At 43.0% G+C, this 16,724-nt stretch overlaps 1 protein-coding gene across 6 annotated transcripts in view; it reads left to right on the top strand.

Moving 5' to 3' along the window:
* CUX1 (cut like homeobox 1) overlaps positions 1–16,724 on the top strand; it is a 362,384-nt gene that overhangs the window by 205,876 nt on the left and 139,784 nt on the right. The gene's annotated exons all lie outside the window — the stretch shown is intronic.

The following is a 16,724-nucleotide window of genomic DNA, read 5'->3' as shown; positions in this document are numbered from 1 at the left end:
GTTCACACAGAACCGTCCTCGTGAGATTGACGCTTCCCACTGAGGGCGAGCACTCCCGAGCATTAGACACGTCAGTTGCAAGAGAACAGAACGTATCTTTTATGGAGTTGTAGCAGTTTAATAGCTCTCTGAACTCTCATTTTGCTTTGGTGTCACTCTATAAAGATTTACATGCCTGCATAGACATTTATACCGCACTTAGCATTCGGGGTTCATCAAACCAGTGCATGCGCCTCTGAGGGCTTCGGTTTTGTGGCCAGTGTGTGATGTCCAGGATCTGTGTGGTGTGTCAGCTGTCCTGCGGGCCTGGCACCAAGCTGGGATCTCCCTCCACGCCAGCCCCCCCTTCCCCTTCCCCTGCCCACTTCCCCTCCAATGGTCTGGCCCAGCTGGGAGTGGGAAAGCTGAGTCATCCCGGGCTCCCCCTCTTCATCTTCCACATCAGAAGTCCCAGCTAATGTTATTTGTCGTTCCAAAATCTCCTTCCTGTCCAAGACACTAGATAAACATTTAGATACATAGTAGAATTGAACCACCGTGGTCCTGAGGGGTCCTCTGGGCAGTTAAAACAGTTAAGACCTGATGTTTCCATTCTTTTCATTCGCCACCGGCTTGCTCCTCATTCCTTAGGCAATTCTGAGAGTATTTTCAGACGCTTTTCATTGGAAATACCTTCCTTTAGCCAAACCATGCTCTTCTGCAGACTGCTGTGACCCTCGTCTTCCTGGTTATTACTTGGTCAGTGCCCAAGACCCTGACCGGGGACACAGCAGCCAGCCAGGTTCCTGCCCTCGTGGACTTTAGATCTGGTGGGATACGGGCATTAAAAAGTAATTACACGGGCCGGGCGCGGTGGCTCACGCCTGTAATCCTAGCACTCTGGGAGGCTGAGGTGGGCGGATCATTTGAGCTCAGGAGTTCGAGACCAGCCTGAGCAAGAGCGAGACCCCATCTCTACTAAAAATAGAAAGAAAGTATATGGACAGCTAAAAATATATATAAAAAAAATTAGCCGGGCATGGTGGTGCATGCCTGTAGTCCCAGCTACTCGGGAGGCTGAGACAGGAGGATCCCTTGAGCTCAGGAGTTTGAGGTTGCTGTGAGCTAGGCTGACGCCACGGCACTCACTCTAGCCTGGGCAACAGAGTGAGACTCTGTCTCAAAAAAAAAAAAAGTAATTACACGAATAATGGCTGAGTTTTAGGTGTGGTGAGTGCTTCCACAGCAAAACCCACCAAGCAAGACCAAGGCGCTTGCAGTGGTCATAGGGCCGCTGTTAGGAGTCACGCTGGATAAAGGGACCCCCCCCCCCAAGGGGTGTGGGTCACCTGGCTGCAAAGGGAAGCAGAGCCCGGGTAGTTATGTGAAGGTTTCTGGACTTCAGCCAACAGAGAAGCCATTAATGGGCTTTATGTAGTGAAATGGTATGATCAGATTTGTGTATTGGAAAGGTTTTCCTGGCTGCAGTGTGGACAACAGATTGGAAAGGGGTCCAAAGTGATGTGGGGGGCAGAGACAGGTCTGTCGGTGTCAGATGGTGGGAGTGAAAGTGGAGAGAAATGGACAGATAACCCGCTGTATTGAGGAGGTAGAATGGACTTGCCTTCCTTACCCGCCGTCTCACCAAGAGTCAAGCAGGACAGCTCTGTCTCGAGACTTTTATCTGGAAAACAGTGCTGTGTGTGTGGTTTTACAAAATTAAAAGACCAACAAAACATTTGGTGGATGAGTCTCCTGTCCCTGATTCTATTATTATCCCTCTTTGTGGTTCTACTTGAAAATGGTTCTAGTTGCCGTTACCGTCAGCATTGTAGCCGTAGGATGGAGGTTTTACATTTAGCTTCACAAGCAAGTTACAATTGTATGTCATTAATTTACTTGGCTTTCATCTGTCAATTTTCTCGTGGACAGATTTTATGTCATAACGTGTATGATCAATACATAGGGATTATCTCAAACTTCAAAATGCTTAATTTTGAAAATTCTAATGCACCTGTCATTGAGATGTATGTTTATTAATTTGCTAAGGATTAGCCACATGAGGGAAAGCATCACAACTGTCTGCCGGCATCACAACCTGGTAAGGACCACCTGGGCAAGGTGAGCCCCCCAGGACGGGAGGTTCCTCTGTGGCAGGCTCCCTCCTCAGGAGGCCAGCGTCCTCGTGCATCAGAGTCTGTGTCTGTGGGTGAGAGCAGAGTTTGGTGGCTATCCGTCAACAACAGTGACTCTCAGTGTGCAAAGAAGGGTTCGAGTGTGCTGTTGAAAAGGTCACATTCATGCTTACACTCAGCCCGTGTCTCCTGGCAGCCCACCGCATGCTGGCCCCGGACCACGAGCCTAAAAAGATACGAATGCAAGCAGAGTTCGGCCCAGGGCCCCCATCCTGGTCATGGGAGAATATCCAGTACCTTTGAAAAAATATTCCGTAATTAAATGGGTAAAATAGGCAGCCTCTATCCCTTGCTATAAGGAAAGGAGAAATAAATGTCTCAGCTCTCGGATAGCTGAGAAAATTCTGGAATGACTTCCTCTTAAAGGCTTTTATGTAGCTAGAATTTTACTGTGTGCTGAGCAAAATTATGGTGGTATGCATAGTCTGCCAGTAATTAACCTCGCGTGGGTGACTTGCTCTTGCTTCTTGGTACTTTTCATACTTTTTTACAATGAGCATGTATTTATTTCTACAATGCAGGGAAGCATAAATCAGTAAAATAATCAACTTGCAATCTTCACTTCTGAATAGCCCTTCTTAATGTATTACAGATAAGAAATTAGTCAAGGATTTGTAGGATACTTATAAATTTGTATAAGGCACAACTATGACTTTTCTGTCCCAGAAACATCTTGGTAATGGTGTTTTTTAAAGAGTTTCCTAGATAGGAGAACAAGGTTCAAAGTCGGTGCAGCTGCCACCTGTGCCCTGGTACTGCAGAACTTCTCTGCTTTAGCTGCAAAGTTCAAGGGAAGAATCTCTTTGCAAGTTGTCCTTGCCTCCATCTGTGGCCCCCCGCCACGGATAAGAATCATATTTTACTCCTTGCTGAGATGTGGTTTAGCTCCTACAGATACAAACCGTTCACACATAAAGGCAATGCCTGGAAGGGTTTATTTTAAGATTTAAATCTTAGGAAGCACATTACCAGTGATATAAAATATTCATTGACTCATGAAACACTGCTAGAACTCGGCGTTTCATGACTGACTCGTCTCACTTTATTTCCATAGGATAACTGGCCTATAATTGTGCAAAGTAGATGTTGTAGGTTTTTGGAAGTCCTCAACGAGAACTGGCTGAAAAGAGCCTATTTGTAAGCCATTCCATTTTCAGAGCCTGCTCCAACGCGCCCATGCTCCCAGGAGCTCCTAGGGGAGGCTTCAGTCTGGATTTAGGAAAACCTTCCCTCCTGGTGAACATCCCCGTCGGCCCAGCCTCTGAGGCTCTGGAAATGAAGAGGCACGTCATCGTTCTCGAGAATTGCTTTTTAATCCTCCGTAAGAATAAAATAGCAATCTGCTTTTTGTGCCTGTTACTTTCAAGTGAGGACACATTATAGGTTAAAATTAGAAAACACCGTTGCTTCCATTCTTTTCTCTTCCCTGCCTGCCCCTCACTCAAGGCTCCCAGAGTAGGACTGCTGGAAAAAAGTGACGAAATCTTGAGATTTAGTTAGAAATAGCCCCTGTTTTTCATGCCAAGATTTTAATTGGTGTGCTCCTTGGTGGCATTCTTAACGGCTATGGGAGAGTGGCTGTTCCAGCCCGATTCTGGAAAGAGACTCCAGTCCGTGTATTCCAGGTCTCCTGGTGTTGGCAAAGGAGACCGGGTGCCCATGGCCCCTCCAGAGAGCTCTCTGGAACTTCAGTAGCCTGAGACGTGCAGGAGCCCCTGTACACAGCTTCACTTTGCTGTCTTGAAACATCTTCATTCATATTATTAAGGATCAACCACAGGCACCAAAGCAGGACAGAAAGCGGAAGTGAGGCCGGAGGAATGAAGCCCTGTCTGTTGCCAGCATCATGTGCCTCCTGCCTGGGCTGCAGGTGCCCAACCCAGAGCTGGTCCTGAAGCACCTCAGGGGACAAGGGCCAGTGGCACACTGTCTTAGCGCTCAGGGGATTGGAAACCAGACGAGGTGGCAGCTTCTCCATCCTCCTCGAGCAATTTTGGGGGCCTGGTCCTCCCCTCCATTTGGTGCACAGTATGTTTGCAGGCTGAGGAATTAGCCACAAATGTTAAAGAAAAGCAGGGGTGACAAGATGGGTGCCCGAGCCCGTCGCCGCCAGCTTCTGCGTGCCGCTCTCATTCCCAGGGCTTCCTCTCTCCATCCGTCCTCCCCCGGTCCCCTGACACAGCGCCGGAGTGTGGGAACTCCCTGGATGTGACTCGGGGAATCCTGGTGTGCCTGAGTGGAGAGGTGTGTTGCCTGGTTTCCCCTCTGCCATGACTGGGGTGGTCCTGGCACGCTGGGTATCTAGACAGCTTTTCATCAGGCGCTCATCAGCATGCTAATTGCTGTATGACTAATTATGCCCTGAATTCCAGTTGATTTTCTTAATGAGACAGCTGGGTTAATTATGTAATCGTATGATTACATTAGCCTAGAGTGCCCTGGCGAAAAGTAGCGTCTGCCGCGCTGTGATGTCATCGCGGGGATGGTGTTCACAAGGGGTACATTCATCCTCGGGCTGATGGCAGGGGACGGCCTGTCGCCCGCAGAGCGCTCTGTGCAAACACGGGCCTCGGGTTTATTGAGATCGGTCTTTTTGGTCCTCACGATCTGTGGAGAAGCAGCTCACCAGCAGCCTCCCCTGCCACCCCGCGCCCTCTGCACACCACGGCCTGCCAGCCTCTGCAGCCCTGCGTGAGGCCCGGCAGTGTGCTCTTCCCTCTTCCCGGACCCCCCACCCCTCGCACCAAGGCTGGTGGGCTTTGCCAGGGCATGCCAGCGCTTCCTTTGTAGTGATCAGGGAATCCAAAACAAAGTGTTTGTATTCAAGTCTCCGGAGGCCCAGCATGAGTTAGTTTGTAATAACATACAAACAGCCATCCGTGGGCCCCAACCTCGTTGCCCACTGTGCCCCACGTACATTTCATGCCTTCTTTCTGCCCCGATCTCCAACGCACGTCCTGTTTCACGGAGAAAGCACACACGGCGTCATCCGCTTCTGGCCAGTTCTCGGTTCCCCATCACAGCCAAACTCCATGAGAGGTGAGCGCCCACTGGCTCTGCTTCACCTGTTTCCACTCCTCCTCCTCAGACTTCTGCGGCCGCCGCCTTCTCCTCCAGGACCCTGTTCTTAGCCTCTTCACCCACATTCTCTCCCCGGGTGACTCCTAGAGCCCCACATGGCCACCAGAGAACAATCGATTCCTCCTCCCCCTGCCACGAGCCCTCCCAGGACAATGAGTGGCGTCACCATCCCTGCTTTGGCCACGGTTGCACGAGTCAGCCTGGACTCTGTTCTTCCCCTCACCCTGACAGCCCATCTGTCAGTGAGTCCCAGTGATCCTGAATTCAACCCCTTCTTGTCACTTCAGCCACCACGCCGTCCTCTCTCACACCTTTGCTGGATCCCTGCACAGCAGGAGGTGGCTCTGTCTACGTCGGTGGTCTCCAGACTACTTTTGCTCATGTGCCCCAAGAGTACAAAAGTTTGAATTTGTACCCACAATAGAGTCTTAGTTATCAGTATGATGTACATGTATAATTACACTATAAATCATATACTAAAAGTAGAATAAAAAGATGTGATGAAGAATATAAAGGAGTTGAAATTTTAATTTTAGTCGCAGTACAAGAAACTTCTTTCTCTCCCTAAAAATTATGTTTTTAAGTCAACTTTATTTTACGTATAAATACATGCCATAAAATTCACCCATTTCACGTGTACAGTGACAGTGTGACCACCTTCACAATCAAGATCTAGAATGTTTCCGTCACTTCACAAGTTCCCTTCTGACTCTAAACCCCAGCAATCGCTGATCTCTCTGTTACCGTCGGTCAGGTCATTCCTGGAGTTTCATATAATGGAATCATTCCATATGTACTCTGTCGTGTGGCTTCTTTTACTTAGTATAGTGTTTCCGGGATTCATCTTGTTGCTGGGATCAGTAATCCTTTTGTTTTCATTAATGAGTGATATTCCTTTGTAGGGCTATCTGACAATTTGCCTCTCCCTCCACCTGTTGATGCCCATTTGGATTGTTTCCAGTTTGTAGCTGCTATCAATAAACCTGCTATAAACATTCACGGACAGTTAACGTAGACATTGTTTTCATTTCTCTTAGGCCGATACCTACAACTAGAATTGCTAGGTCACAGGGTAGCTCCACATTTAACTTGGTAAGAATTGCCAAGCTGTTTTTCAAAGTAGATGTATCATTTTATCCCCCAAAAGAAACATGGGAGAGTTCCGGTTGCTCCACGTCCTCACCATCATTTGGTATTGTCTAATTTTAGACATTCCAGTGAGTGCATAACATATTTCACTGTGATTTTCATTTGCTTTTCCTGATGACTACCAATGCTGCATATTTTTCATGTGCGTTTTCTTCTTCCATAGATCTTCATTTATAAAGTGTTTTCATCTTCTGTCCATTTCTTAAATGGGTTGTTTGTCTTATTGAGTTATAAATTTATAATAGCTTTTTTTAAAATTTTATTTCATTTATTTTTTAAGACAGGATCTTGCTCTTTCACCCAGGCTAGAATGTAGTGGCGCAATCATAATTCACTGTAACCTTGAACTCCCAGGCTCAAGAGATCCTCTGTACTCAGCCTCGTGAGTGGCTGGGACTACAGATGTGTGCCACCACATGGGAGTTGTAAATTTGTTATATATTCTGCATACAAGTCTGTTGTCAAATACATCCGTTGCATATATTCTCTTCCAGTTTCTTGTCATTTGAAGAGCAGAAGTTTTTTATTTTAGTAAAGTCTATTTTTACCCCCTTTTTGGGGTTCTTGCTTTTTATGTGTTAAGAAATCATTGCCTGCCCCCAAGGTGGTTATTTTCTCCTGGTTTTTTTTTTGTTTGTTTGTTTGTTTTTTTAAGATGTGTAGTTTTATTTTTTTACTTTTAGGCCTCATGCATTTTGAATTAATTTTTACATGCAGTATGAGGTAAGGGTGGAGTTTTGTTGAAAATCAGTGGATGGTGTATGTGGAAATCTTTCTCTGGACCCACTTTGTATTTTGTTGATCCATATATTAATATATCTACCCTTACACAATATCACCCTGTCTTGATTACTGTAGCTTTGTAGTCAGTCTTGAAATCAGTTCTTCATCTTTGGTCATCTTTTTCAAAGTTGTTTTGGTTCATTGAGCTTCTGCATACATTTTAGATTCGGCTTGTCTGTTTTTACAAACAAGCCTTCCATGACTTTTGTCGGGATTCCACTGTATCTATAGATCAATTTGAGGAAAATTGAATTGTCAAATTATTCGTCCAGTCTAAACATGGTATATTTTGTAGGTCATCTTTAATTTCTCCGAGTGATATTTTACAGTTTTAACGTGTAAGTCTGGCACATGTTATGTTCAATTTATCCCTAAGTAGGTCATGTTTTTGAATACTATATTAAAGAGTATTTTATTTTCTAATTTTTTATTGCTTTATATAGAAATGTAACTAATTTTTATATAACAATATTATATCTGTAGCCTTTAATACTCACTTATATTTTCTAGAAGTTTTCTTTTTGGAGTTTCTCTAGAATGTGCCCTTGAAGAGGATATGTACTTTATCATTGTTGGATGGAATGTTCTATAAATGTCATGTATGTCAAGTTGGTTGATAGTGCTGTTCAAGTTTCCTATGTTCATATTATTTCCAAATCTATAACGCTGTATATTTATTTTCCTTGGGTTTTTTTGTTTTGTTTTGTTTTGTTTGCATTAGCCAACATTGTACCTGTAGTACGGTGTTGAGTAGCAGTGGAGAAAGCAGACATCCTTGTATCAGTTCCAGCATTAGGGAAAGCATTCAGGCTTTCACAACACGATTAAGGATAATGTTAGCTATAGATTCTTTTGTAGACACCCTTTGTAAGGTAGAAGTTCCCTTCTGTTCCTAGCTTGCTAAAAGTTTTTGTCATGAATGGGTGTTGAATTTTGTCTGCTTTTCTCCCTGCCTCCATGGAGATGATCATACGATTTTTCTCCTTTATTCTCTTAACATGGTGAAATAGTTTGATTTCCAAATGCTAAGCCAGTCTTGCGTTGCTAGAATAAAGCTTCCTTCATTATGATGTATTATAGTTTCTAAAATTTGTTGGATTCACTTTGCCAATGTTTTAATAAGGAGTTTTGCCTGTAAATTCATGAGGAATATAGAACTGTAGTGTTTTGGTTTTCTCCTTTTAATGTCTTTATTGGGTTTTGATAGTAAGGTAGTGTTGGTCTCATAAATGAATGGGAAGCGCTCCCTCTTCCTCTCCTTGCTGAACGAGTTTGTGTAAGATTGCCGTTATTGCTTCCCAAAACTTCTCTAGTTCACCCGTGATGCCATCTGGGCTTGGGATTTTCTTTGTTACTAGGGTTTTTAATTATAAATCTAACTTCTTTAACAGATATAGACTATTAAGATTTTTAAATTTCTTCCTGAGTCAATTTTGGTAATTTGGAATTTTTTTAAGGAATGATCAATTTCATCTAAATTACCAAATTTATTGTTCAAAATATTTTGTTATCTTTTAAATACCTGTAGAACATGTAGTGATATCTTTTCTTTCATTTCCTAATCTTGGCTCTTGTGAATCCTCCTTTTTTTTTTTTTTTTTGTTTTTGTTTTTGTTTTTTGATCAGTCTAGCTAGAGGCTTATCAATTTTAATGCTTTTTCAAAAAAAACCACTTTTTGTTTACATTGATTTTCCTCATTTTTCTTGTTTTCAATTTTGTTGCTTTCTGTTATTATTTGCTAATAATACTTCTTACTTTGGGTTTAATTTGCTCTTTTTGGAGTTTTTCAAAATGGAGTCTTCGGGCACTATTTTATTTCATTGTGACCAGAGAACATGCTTTGTGTGATTTCTGTTCTTTTAAATGTATTGAGACTTGGTTTATGGTCCTGTATATGTTCTACGTTGATGAATTTCCCATGTGCACTGGAAGAGAATCATACTCTGTAGCTGCTGAGTGGAGTGTTCTATAAAAGGTCAAGTTGGTTCATAGTGTTTGAGTCTTTTGTATTTAATTGTACTATTAATTAACGTGAAAGGAGTTTTGAAATTTTTAACCATTCTTGTAGATTTTTCTTGTTCTCCTTTTAGTTCAATTTTTGATTTGCATATTTTGAAGCCTTGTTTGAGGGTTTATGTACTTTTAGGATTGTTACATCCTGTCAGTGATTTGATTCTTTTAAGTTTATACAATGATCTTCTTTATTCCTGGCAATATTCCTTGAAGTTTTCTTTGTCTGACTTTAATATAGGCACTTAAGCTTTCCTTTTGATTAGTGTTTTCATGTTACGTCTTTTTCTATTTTTTTAACTGTTAACATATCTGTATCTTTATACTTAAGTTGCGTAGAATAGCTATGTCTTGCTTTTTTTATCCAGTCTGACAACCTGCCTCTTCAGTGGAATGTCAGATCATTTACATTTAATGTAATTATGGACGGAGTTGGGTTTAAGTCTACCATCTTACTATTTGTTGGTCTGCCATCTTATTGTTTCTATGTGTCTCACCGGTTTTTTGGTTGTATTTTTACTGCTTTCTTTGGATTAATTGTGTATTTTTAATTTTTTTTTAATCTTCCCAACTACCTTATTAGCTCTAACTTTCTATTTTGTTAGTAGTTAGTTTAGGGTGTAAAGTAAGTATCTTTGGCTTATCACAGTATATTTTCAAATAATGTACCATTCACATATGATACAAGAATCTTACAATATACTTTTATTTTCTCCTTCCTGTTCTTTGTGTATTGTTACTTATTTTACTTCTATCTATGTTGTAACCATATGATACATTGTTACTATTTTGTTTCAAATGGTCAATTATGTTTTAAAGAAATTAAAAATGAAATAATAGCATTTTATTTTTACCCATCTATTTATTAATACCATTTCCAGTGTTGTTTATTCCTTTGTATAGATCCAGGTTTCCACATGGCAAAATTTTCTTTCAGTCTGTAGAATTTCCTTTAACATTTTTTATAGTGTAGGTTACTAGCAGTGAATTCTGTAAGCTTTTGTTCATCTGAAAAAAAAAATCCTCTGCCTTGCCCTCATTTTTAAAGAATACTTTTTGTTGAGTATAAAATTGTTGCTGGTTTTGGGTTTGATTTTTTTTCTCTCAGGACTGACTGTTTCTGGCAGATCTCCAATCATTTGTATCTTTCTTTTCCTGCACATAATTAATCTTTTTTTTAATCTGCCTTTTATGATTTAAGTTTTTGTTATCGTTTGATTATGCTCATTGGTGTTCCTTGTGTTTATCCTGCATGGAGTTCTGTGTTTCTTAAATTTTTTGGGATATGACTTTCACCAAATTTGGAAAATTTTGCCACTATTTCTTCCCATAGACCCCCTACCCCTTTCTGGGATGTGTATGTTAGGTTGTTTAATTTTGTTTCATAGCTTGCTGAGGTGTTAGTAACTTTTTTTCATCATTTTTGCTCTGTACTTCTGTTTGGACAAGTTCTAATACTATATCTTTGAATTCACTGGACATTTTTCTTCTGCAGTGTCTAATCTATTGTTAAGCCAATCGAGCGAATTTTTTTAATTTCAGTTAGCATATTTAAGTTTCAGAATTCCATTTGATTTTTTATATCATCTATTTCTCTCCTTATTATAGGTAGTCATAGTTTTCTTCACACCCTTATGCCTGCCCATAATAGCTGTTTTAGTCTACTAAGTTCCACTGTGTCTCGTCATTTCTGGTTCTGTTTTTATTATTCCCCTGATTATCCTGCTTTGCGTGTCTAGTAATTTTTGGTCAGATGTTGGACATCATGAGTGTTAACTGGATTTTGTGGTCTATTTATGAGTCTTGAAGTTTGTTTGTACTGGAGTTTAAATTACTTGCAGATCAGCTTGCTCATTCTGAGGCTATTTTTAGCTTTTGGGGTGGATGTGGACTGGCCTTTATTCTAAGATCAAGAGCCCCCTCCACTCTAGTGTGACCGTCCTGGTGTCTTTACTGAATGAATGTCCTTGCTCTTCAGCAAGTCTCTCCTCTCTGGCTGGTTGTTAACTCCAAAGTCTCCCAAACCTTAGACTCTGGGAGTCGTTCAGCTTAGACCTTCCTTGTAGTTCTTGCCCATCCTTGTGGCCTGTCACCCCAGCATATGCACCTGGGCTTTTGGCAACAGACTGTAGGTCACCCCTCTGCAGACTTCTTTTTCTCCTTCTCTGCGTCCTTCCTTTTCAGTGCTCTGCCCTGCAAACTCCAGTTGCTGGAGCCTCCCAGTCTTCTCATCTCTGTCTTCTCAACCCAAGAAGACCATCATGCTCTGCTTGGGTTTTCCCTTCCCTGAGATACAGTCCAGAGAGTTCTTCTTGCTAGAAAGTCAGTGTGATCGTAGGGCTCACCTCATTTGCTTCCCTTCTTTCAGAGACCACAGTCCTGCTCTACCTGTTGTGCAATGTCTGCAAACAGTTGTTTCATGTATTTTGCCCAGTTTTCTAGTTATATGTGGCCAAAGGGCAAGCCCAGTACCAGTAAACCTGTCGTGGCCAGAAGCAAAGTTTCCAGGTTTTGTTCATTTTGATTCTTGGTTTTAATGCCTATTGTAAGTGGCTGGAAAAGATAACTCACAAAGATACATAGACTCAAACTGAAGAAGCACATTATTGGCTATCTTTACAAAAAATATGATACATATTTTTGAAACCTGTGTGCAGGTTGAATATCCCTTATCCAAAATGCTTCGGACCAGAAGGGTTTTGGATTTGGGATTTTCGGATTAGGTATACTCAACCTGTACTAATCATGAGAAGGTGTTTTTGGAAACTTGGCTAGTAATTTTTCTTTTTTCCTTTATGCTCAATTTTGTTGCTAACTTGTCAGAAGATGTTGCATTTCTTATATTATTAGCCAATGGTTTGAAACTCCTTTTGGCAAATACTTAAGTAGGTTTGAGTTAGTAAATAATAATAGGTAACATTTATTGACTCGGTTAACTCTGTGGCTGGCAATTTTCAAAGTTAATTCTCATAACAACATCTCGTGATAGGCACAATTATTGTGCCCGGTTTATAAATGAAGGCACTAAGGTTCAGAGGAGTTCAGCGACGTGTCCAATTTGCACAGCCAGTAAGTGGCCAAGCCGGGATTGGAACGCGTGCAGTCTGGCCCACACTCTAAACCGTACGCCGCACTCCCTCTTGTGTGACATGAGACCTTGAGAACATGAGACGTTTCTGTAGAGGATGTTGTCTTTTCCCGTAAGTGTGTATGATGATGGGAGCGTTGCCATTTTCAGAACGCTGGCTCTGCAGCATGAGTTTCTTTCAAGAAGCAGTTTTACTCCTCACTAAGTATTGAAGCACCGCGTTTCCTTCAGAGACGTAGAGTGTGCATTTATTTTTTCAATAACGTCTGACAGGCAGTGTGTTCCTGATACGACAGCCACTTGCCATCGTGGTGGCAAATGGCTAATTTGGATCACTTAGCTTTTTTAAAGAACATTTAAGCTCATCTTTAAGCTTAAGACTCCTACATATTTTTGCCAAGAGAGAAAACCAACAAACCTTTTTGTGGCTTTAAGTATGGCAGTTTCTTCTCATGCTGCAGCGGCTCCGCTTGAAAGGGTCCTATTCTTGGAGGTGCCACGTTCGCACCTACCCCAGGATCTTTGCACCGGCTGCTGCCTCTGCCGAGAGTGAATCCTCACAGCGTCCCCCTGTCACCATTCAGATCTCCATCCCAGCTCACCTCCTAAGAGAGGCCCTCCCTGTCTACCTGTCTCCGGGACCCCTTCCCCCACCTCCCTGCGACTGTCCTTTCTTCATGCTGGGCAGTATAGACACTCCTGGACTTATGATGGGGCTGTGTCCCAGTAAACCCATCATACATTGAAAATGTCATAAATCAAAAATGCATTTGATCCATAACTTACCAAGCATCATAGCTTAGCCTCGCCTACCTTATATGTGCCCAGAACACTTCCTTTAGGCTGTCGTTGGGCACAGTCATCTAACATCAAGCCTATTTTGTAATAAGTGTTTCATATCCACTATAATTTACTGAATACTTTACTGAAAGTGAAAAACAGAATGTTCAATATGTACTGGAAGTATAGTTTCTACCGAATGTGTATCGCTTTCGCACCATTTTAAAGTAAAAAAAAATCTTAAGTTGAACCATCGTAAGTCAGGAACTGTCTGTACCTGAAACTGGTCTGTTTTGTTTGGCTTTTCTTCCTTCCTGTCTCCCTCATATCACTAGAAGGTCAGGCCTTTGGGAGCAAAGATTGTGTCTTGTTCACCGTGTGTCCCTTCTGCACCCAGAACAGCCCGACGTCACAGAGTGCGCACCTCAGCTGTGGCGTCACACTGAACTGTCCTTTTGGCCTGTGCCTCCTACTCCCCACTCCTGGCTCTCTCACCGCTGTGTCGCCCGCATGGACTAAGGCCCCCTCCTGGTCCCCACAGGTCTGAATTCCATGTGTCCTTTAGGGGAGCTAGTCGAGTGTCACTTCTTCTTCTTCTTCTTCTTCTTCTTCTTCTTCTTCTTCTAAAAAAAAAAAAAAAAAACCTGTTTTTTTCTCAGTCTCTGCATCCGGGAGTGGTCTTCCACGCACCCGATCTCGGGTTACTGACCTGCGTGGTTTATCTGCTCCGTGAGATAGATCCCTGCCGACTTGGCCAAGTGCCCCTGCTGGTGCCGGGCCCGGGCCTTTCCCAGAGCAGGTAGTTGCTTTGGAAATACTTGTTAAATGAGTACTTGAAGAAGACAGTATAATTTAGTTGGCTGCTGGTTCAGGAAACAGAAATCTTAATTAGAATTTTGCATACCCGGTTGCCTGGCTGGCTCCTTCCCCCACCCCACCCCACACCTTGTCCCTGGGTGAGATGCCACCAGTGCCTGGAACATGGCAGCACTCCCTCCCCCGGTCACCAACCGTGTGATGGCTGGAATTGACGAGAGGATGCTACATGCACTTAGGAAAAGGAGCTGGATAAATACAAATGGCGATATTGTTATTGTTTGTTATAATTATTAATATGTTCTTGGAGTCTTGTGTTGCGTAATGAGCTGTATAATACCTCAAAGAGTGTTTTAGGAATTAACCATTAGATGATTGTAAAGCACTTTGCGAGTCTGTCATGCCGGGTGGGTGGACCTGGCAGGCACGTAGAATTGGAAGAGGCTGGGAAGACCGGTTACCGGATTCTGTGAGTTCCTGTTTTACGTATGGGTGTGTTCTCTCGCCTCCCCCAGACAATTCTCTAATTGAGCTGCTGAGATCGGAGGCTTCTGACATTCAGAATAAGACCTAACAATACTTGTGTGGGGTTTAAATGGCATTGGAAATCATTAACGAGACAAAAAGCTATGATTTCCCCAGATTAACATGCAGGTTGGGGTTTGGCCTGCCAAAATTCATTGTTTTGGTCTCTAGCCCAAACATGCTAGAGTCATTATATTGTCATGTGGTAATTAGCTGTTCCTTTAATACAAGTAATAAAAATTAAGCCTAAGAGGTACTTTAGCAATGCCTTTTACATATCCCAAAACAGTATTCAGATGCTATAGGCATTTAGTCATCAGCTGTGCTGTAGTAAAGTTTGGAGTTTAATGCAGAGAGATGTTTGAACATTCAGTTCATCCTTTATTCTGTGACCAGTTTTGCTACTTAGGCATTAACCTTTAATAGTGTTAAATTAAATATACATGCCATAATGAATAATTATGAGATTGCCTGAATTTTCATTTACAATATAACACTCTGAAAATGTGTGTAAAGGTCTAGTTACTATTCACTTGATAATGTGCTTGTTATTTTTATATGTCACTGGATTCCTTGCTGAATCGCATGAGGGAAGCTACTTTTTATTCGAAGCAGATACGATGGGGTCCTGGCCTTTTAAAAAGAATGAACTGGAAACATTATCAACAGAAATGTTAGGAATAGAGGGCGGTATACTAGCTTAGTTCTTGAAAAATATAATTTGTCCTGGCAGTTGTGCTGGAAAGCCTACATGAGAGACTGTTAATAGAACTTTATACAAGTGCAGTGGCTCCCCCCGTTGTCACTCCTTCCGTGACCTCTGTGCCAAGTTCAGGGTGTAGCTCTGTGCGAGGGGACTGTGGGCAGACTGTTCATTTCCTGCAGGCCATTCGCCCAGCCTGAGGCCATGGAGGGTGGGGGAGGGCGCAGGTTGAGAAAGGTACCCTGGGAAGACAGTTGGAAAAAAAAAAAATCTGGAATGTTCTGCGGATTCCCTTTTTCGTGTTATCACTACTCCTGCTCACAAAGAACCATCTCCCCAAAATAGCTTTTGAAATCGAATTTAACATAAATATTTTAGTGCTGATTAAAATAATAGTGAAAAGCTGTAAATGAGAAAGCGATGCGGCCATAAACCGTACATACACTCAGGATAAACGCCTGGCAGCCGGGGTTCTGCGTGATGGACGGTGCTGGTGCTAAACCCCAGCGTGCGGAGTCTGGGCTGCCGGCACTGCGCTCAACATATCCCAGTGCCCGCCTTCTGTAAACTCTGCACAGACATTGGCATCCCACGGAGCTCCTGGCTCCTGGCGGATGCGTTGACTGAGGCATGGTGGACCCAGCCCTCAGTTCCAGGAACCAAGGGTGGTCTGAAAAATTAATGACTCTGGCATTTGAAAACTAAGTGAGCTCTTGAATATATACCCTTGTTGATCCGCTGTGCCTGGTGTTTAGCATTCCGCAACAGGAGACTAAATCTCTGCAGCCATCTCACAAGTGACGCTGGCGCCCATACCAGAAATATATTCAATAATCTTCCTAAGCCCAGTGGACTTGGGTATTCTTCCACTCTGACAGAGCCTGAGAATTCCAAAGGAAGTCGCTCCGTGGGCGCCCAGCAGGTGGATTATAATTGCTTCTTGGACAGCAGAGGGAAAACTAGAGATGGAACCAGTGCGGAAGAACATTTAATGTCTCTCCGTCTTGTGCTGAATTAATGGTAAAAACCAAATCCAAGAGTCAGTACTGTAAATGTCATGTCTGCCATCTCTAACTTGGGGTTAAAATCCAGATTTGTATAAGTAAATCTGATGGCAGATAGCCACAAGACTTCACGTGACCGGCCCGGATGCTGTTCAGTTCTTTGTATTGTGATCAGGAGTGTGGTGGCCTTCTGGCTGGCCGCCCACGGCAGGGGTCACGCTGGGTCACCAGCTGTGCTTCTGTCGGGTTCTGCCGCCTTCGGATCCGTAGCCACTAACCCCTGACTCTTCTGAACATCCCTCGTCGGTGAAGGGGGACAGTGATGAGAAGCGATCATCTCCTGGAATAGGGTGGCTTCTGTTTCCTCCGCTCCTCCAGGTGAACTTCCTAGTGGTAAAGAACCGTCACTTGGAGTTGACAGACTGGGGCCCATTAACTAGCCGGGTGACCGCGAGCAAGTCACTCAGCTTCTCTGAGTTTCAGTTTCCCATGGCTCTTGTAAGAGAGATCGTTATAGGCCTCAAAAGAGAAAATGTCCGTAAACCGTGTCCTGTGAAGTCTGTGACACTCTCAGGCTATCAGCTGTCATTTCCAACTTCATACAGTTATT

Source organism: Eulemur rufifrons, chromosome 14, assembly GCF_041146395.1.
Source record: "Eulemur rufifrons isolate Redbay chromosome 14, OSU_ERuf_1, whole genome shotgun sequence".
In the NCBI taxonomy this organism is placed as follows: Eukaryota; Metazoa; Chordata; class Mammalia; order Primates; family Lemuridae; genus Eulemur; species Eulemur rufifrons.
This window is presented reverse-complemented; position numbering and strand designations above follow the sequence as displayed.